The following is a 6,358-nucleotide window of genomic DNA, read 5'->3' as shown; positions in this document are numbered from 1 at the left end:
GGGGGTGTGTCCATGTGCTGAAACGTCTCAATTGGCTGTCCTGTCCCACCTGATGGATGTGTCATGGGTCAAAGTTCGGCACAATGCAAAAGAATATGGCGTACGCAGACATCGCCATATGTTCAGCGGATCGCGAAGGCGCACTGTTCTCTGCGAACCGACCGCCGGGCGAACCGCCAAGCCATCACTACTTAGGATAGCAGTTGGTGGAATAGTCATATGACCCACAGCTATCTCTCCGACTTCACCATCAGTGGTGGACATACCAGTCGTGCATCCTGAGCTGCAGCACATCACCCAGTACAAAATGGGACCCACTTCCACCCTAAAAGCAGCAAGATTTGGGTGCTCTGATGAGCTACTGGAGAGATAAGGGTCCGGAAATATTTTTTTGCAAAGGGGCTCTCTGCTGTCCACCCTTTCCCCCAATAAACATGCTTGAGTATAAATGAGTTCTGCACTGAGAAATACAGTATGTTCCTGAGAACAAAAGGGTTAGGTATGTTAAAATACAACTGCCTGATCCTTCTCTCTCCTGACATCTGCATTTAGGGGTGAGTCAGGAGGCCACCTACACATTTGTTTTGATCTGAGTCCGATCCACAGTATTTGCGGATCACACGCTAACCCATTTTTGCATACCCATTTCTATGGGTATGCAAAAATGCAGACAGTACATGGATGTCATCCGTGTACTGTCCGCATCTGTGTGGTCGTTCCACAAATTATAGAACATGTTCCTTTTACTGTCCGTTTTGCAGACAAGAATAGGCATTTCTACATGCACACGGCCGGTATCATTTGCTGATCGCAGGATGGATACTGTCCTTTGGCATGAGGCTTTTAGAGTATATTGTAGTAGCACATGCAATCTGTGGAAGGTTTGGTGCTGTTTTTGGAAGAAAGCAGTCATACTTTTTTACTCCTGTCCAAACTGGTTCAATCACTGCTGTTGCTGCATTGTGGTTTGTGGTGTGATAAGAGCATCCAGCTAACAGCAAGAAAATGTGCGTTTTGCCTGCCTTCCAGTGTACATTTGACCTCCTCCCTGTTCTTCTTAGACATTTTGCTCATTAGAGGACCACACCTGACCATATTGTATGCATTGATAACATTAGCCCTACCGCAAACATCCAAGCTGAGATCAAAATAAATATTCACTAGCCTCTTACCTCTTCTGCCAAGTTCTTTCTGAAACAAGTCCAGTCAGAAACTGGAAAAGAAGCCAGTCCCTTGCTAGTTAGTCTACTTTCACACTCGCGTTTTTGCTTTCCGCTCAGAATGCATCAGTTTGTATCAGTTCAGTCTCCATTCCACTTTGGAGACGGACACCAAAACGCTGCTTGCCAAGCCCCTGAAATCACTAGACATCAGCTCTGCAGCTCACTTTTTGAATCGACTGAATGTGACTGTATTGTTAGTACAAGATTTCAGCATTTGGGGCCCTACTTTTAATTTTTCCTAGGGCTACAATTTGTATAAAACCAGCCCTGTCAAGGCACAGGCGGTGTCATAATAACTTCATGGGATGAGGGCGCGTTATGATCCCCAGGTAGGAAACCTTGGTTAAAAATGGTAATCCACCTTTGGTCGTACATTTTTTTCATAGTCCAAATGGTGATGACTGAATACGGAAAATACTTTTAAGATAATTAAATAAATAAGATATCGCACTAGAAGAAATAGAAACCAAAAGGTGCTCCTGTAAATTGAGACCACTCACTCAATAGAAAGATTATGAGAAATATATAAGGTACAGGGCACTCAAGAGACCGTGACCATGTGGTTAACAAATATATTTTTATTTAGATTAAGTCAAATAAAATAAATGCAATAAAATACACAATAGATAAATGCTTCTATAATAATATCATTATATTCATGCTATTCAAAAGTCCGCTAACATATAGATGGTCATCAAAGCGGACCTCAGTAGTATGACCAGCAAAAAAATGGTATCAAAATATCTAAAAGTTCATCCAATATTATGTGCAGTCTTTAAAAATAGATACCTGAGTATAGTTAATATGGACCAAGAAAACAAATGTCCCGTATTTAGTAGCAGCGGCGTCCCGCCGAAAACAGGTGAATTACTTGCAAGTAAAAAAAATTGTAATCGACCAAACCTTGACTTTTGACCACTCTCCGAAATGTGCCTCTGATTTGTGCAGCACTTGTAGAATCAGGAGATTGCAGGTGGCTCTGTAAATCGCTATCCAAGCCTATAGACCTCCGCTTTTAAATCGAAATTGCGCAATAGTATAATGACGGGAAATTTTGTCGGTAAAGGTCCACTTCTGCTTCTGTATGTTGGTCAGTCTCCGGTACTTCGGTCTTTCAGTACAAAATTTGGGGGGTGTCGCACCAGAGGCGTTTCGGGGTCTAGCTATTTGCCCCTTCCTCAGTGGTAACCACTGAGGAAGGGGCAAATAGCTAGACCCCGAAACGCAAATAGCTAGACCCCGACACTGCTTTTGTGGCAGTTTTTTGATGCAATTAAGTTAGGGCTCAAGCACACGAACGTGTGTGCCCCATGCCCATGCTATGGACTGCAAATTGCAGTCCGCAATGCAAGGGCACAGTTCGTGTGCAGGCCGTTTGCGGGCCCCTTCACTTGAATAGGTCTGTAATCCGCAAGATACGGTTCACACTGCAAAAAAATAGGACATGTATTTTTTTTTCGGTACAGAGGCATGGACCGGAATCCCACGTGCTTCCGTGGGCATCCGATCCATGCCTCCGCTCCCCACCGTATATTGCGTATTATCTCCGTCCTGAAAAGTCAAAAAGACTGAACTGAAGACATCCGGAACGGATTGCTCTCCATTCAGAATGCATTAGGATAAAACTGATCAGTTCTTTTCCGGTATTGAGCCCCTAGGATGGAACTCTATACCGGAAAAGAATAACGCTAGTGTGAAAGTACCCTAATCAAAAGTCTTGCCAAAAACATTACTTTTATCAAAAGAATCTTTTTATATTTATGACAGTTTACCTTGGAGAGATCACCCAATATCCAACATTCCACCATAAAAGGAATCACTACTTTCAGTTTTTGGGTAATAAAGTCATTCTTTTAGTTCTGTACAAAGCCAGAACATGTGGAAAATGTCAGCTCCTGGTGAATCACAGCGAGGACAATAGATGTATTCCTTAAGCCACAGTTATTAAGCCATACTGGCGTGACAGAAACTCTATGTAGAATATTAAAGTTGTGAGACACTAGTTTTCGGTTGGACAATATGTTCTCCCAGTCATCTACTTGTATAGTTGAACATTCAGCTCCCCAAGCTCTTTGTCCAGGAGAACATGTGTTATTAGCGTTTTAACTACCGTATTTTTCGCTTTATAAGACGCACTTTTTTCCCCCCAAAAGTGGGGGGGAAATGGCCGTGCGTTTTATAAAGCGAATACTTCGCTGGCCGCAATGCTGCACACCGCGGCCAGCGAAGTATCAGTGTGAAGGGAGGAGGCGGGGACACTCATGGCGGGGCCCGGTGCAGTGACTCTACTCTAATACACCGGGCCCCGCAACTGTTAAACATTCAATCTGATCTATATAATTGTATACGCGCTGTACGGTACTTACTGTAGTACCGGAAGCTCCCTCCTCATGCGCCGACTGCCCCAGCTCCCTCTGTCATGCGCCGCCTGCCCCAGCTCCCTCTGTCATGCGCCGCCTGCCTGTTCATTCATAAAGTGAGATAAGCAGGCAGGCGGCGCATGAGGAGGGAGCTGGGGCAGGCGGCGCATGACCGAGGGAGCTGGGGCAGGCGGCCCATGACAGAGGGAGATGCCGGTCTGCGCTGTCTTAATGTTATACTTCCGGTACTACAGTAAGTACCGTACAACGCGTATACAATTAGATATAGATCAGATTGTATGTTTAACAGTTGCGGGGCCCGGTGTCACTGCACCGGGCCCCGCCATGAGTGTCCCCTCCTCCTCCCTCCACACTGATGCATCTGATGGGGGATCTGTAGATGACACTTATGGGGATCTGTGGATGACATAAGTGTCATCCACAGATTCCCCCATCAGTGTAATGCACAGATCCCCCCTCAGTGTCATTCACAGATCCCCCATCAGTGTCATCCACAGAGCCCCCCTCAGTGTCATTCACAAATCCCCCCATCAGTGTCATTCACAGATCCCCCCATCAGTGTCATTCACAGATCCCCCCATCAGTGTCATCCACAGATCCCCCCATAACAGTGCGTCATCCACAGATCCCCATAACAGTGCGTTATACACAGATCCCCATAACAGTGCGTCATCCACAGATCCCCATAACAGTGCGTCATCCACAGACCACCATTAGTTCAAAACCTACCAAAAGCACACCTTTTGGTTCAAAATATATTTTTCTTATTTTCCTCCTCAAAAACCTAGGTGCGTCTTATCATCAGGTGCGTCTTATAAAGCGAAAAATACGGTAATCATTTATAAAGTGGAGCAATCTTACCCTTGTGACCTACATTCCCCATTAAATCATTTAAAGGTGTGGAAGTATCTACATCTAAGGCCTCATACACACGACCGTTTTTTGTGTTCCGTATACGGTTTGCATACGGAACCATTCATTTCAACGGGCCTGCCAAATTTCCGTATTTTCGTTCCATTGAAAGATAGAACATGTCCTATTATTGCCCACAAATCATGTTCTGTGGCTCCATTCAAGTCAATGGGTCCGCAAAAAAAAGGAACACATACGGAAATGCATCCCTATGTCTTCCGTATCCGTTCCGTTTTTGCGGAACCATCTATTAAAAAATGTTATGCCCAGCCCAATTTTTTCTATGTAATTACTGTATACTGTATATGCCATACGGAAAAACGGAACAGAAACAGAAACACAACGGAAACGGAAAAACCGATCAGTGAAAAACAGACCACAAAACACTGAAAAAGCCATACGGTCGTGTGCAATAGGCCTAAGGCCTCTTTCACACGAACGTATTTGTTCCGCAGATGTATTGCGGGCCACATACGGCGGTTCCGCAATACACGGGGCACCAGCCATGTGCATTCCGCATCACGGAATGGGTCCGCAAATCCGGAAAAGCGCTGCGGAACGGAAGCCCACGGAAAGGACTACGGAGTGCTTCCATGGGGTTCCGTTCCGCAAAAAAAATAGAACTTGTTCTATCTTTTTTGCGGAACGGACGGATCGCGGATCCATTCAAGTTGAATGGGTCTGGATCCGTCCTGGCCGACGCACGGATGTTGCCCGAGCATTGGGGATCGCAAATTGCAGTCCCCAATGCACTGAACGAATACGTTTGTGTGAAAGAGGCCTTACAAAGATTTTTCTTTAACACTGTGCAATGCCGAATGTAACTGCACTGGCATTTTTATTTTTGGGGGGATAGAGGGGCACAAGGATTGCCATAGATGTGCCTAATTTATCAAGAGGCATTTGCCTCTATAGACTTCTTCTAACATCTGGAGCTGCCATTTTTAACACACAAAAAATGCAGGTGAAAAAAAAAATGACTGCAAAAACCTACATGTGAGCTCACCCTTAGACCTCATGTACATGAATGTGTGCCGGCCGTGCCCGTGCTGCGAACGGCAAATTGCGGTCCGCAATGTTAGGGCACTGAATTGAATGGAGTCCTCGATCCACATCCGACAGCCTGCACCGCAAAAAAGTACTGCATGCTCTCCGTTTTTGAGATGAGAAGGCACGGACAGAAAACCCACTCTGGAAGAACTCTGTAGTACCTTCAATCCGTGCCTCCGTTCCGCACCGTATCTCCCGGATTGCGGACCCATTCAAGTGAATTTGCGGGCTGCAATACAGGCACGGGCCGCCTACCTTCGCGTGCGTGAGGGCCTATAGTGTTTTTTCTTCAGAAATACATTTTTCAGGCCTTGGAAAAATGTAATTTCTACAATGTGATTTAATAAAATAGAAAAATATGGCGTGGACAGTAAAACAAATTGCAATAAGAAAAAAAAAAATCACAAATAAACATGTGTGAACTATTTTTCATGATTTCGATAGACTTTCAGCTAACATTTGGAGTTTTTTGGGGTTTTTTTATAGAAAAAATGCACCAAAAAAAAAATTTCACAAAAAATGGCTAACCTCTGGCACTCCAGCTGTGGTAAAACTATGGCTCCCAAGATGCACACTTGCTTGGTTGTTCTCAGAACTCCATAGAAATGAGTGGAGCATGCTGGGAGTCGTAGTTTTACCACAGCCGGAGTGCCGGAGGTTAGTCATAACTGCTATAGGGGGTGCAGACCGGACCCAGGAGACTGAGGGGCCCAAAGACCCTTGTGCCGTATAAGAAGACACCGGTATTATAGAAAGTGCTTGATGGTCAAGTTATACCTCTGGCTGGAGGGA

Source organism: Bufo bufo, chromosome 1, assembly GCF_905171765.1.
Source record: "Bufo bufo chromosome 1, aBufBuf1.1, whole genome shotgun sequence".
Classification (NCBI taxonomy): domain Eukaryota; kingdom Metazoa; phylum Chordata; class Amphibia; order Anura; family Bufonidae; genus Bufo; species Bufo bufo.
Note: the sequence above shows the minus strand (reverse complement) of the source record.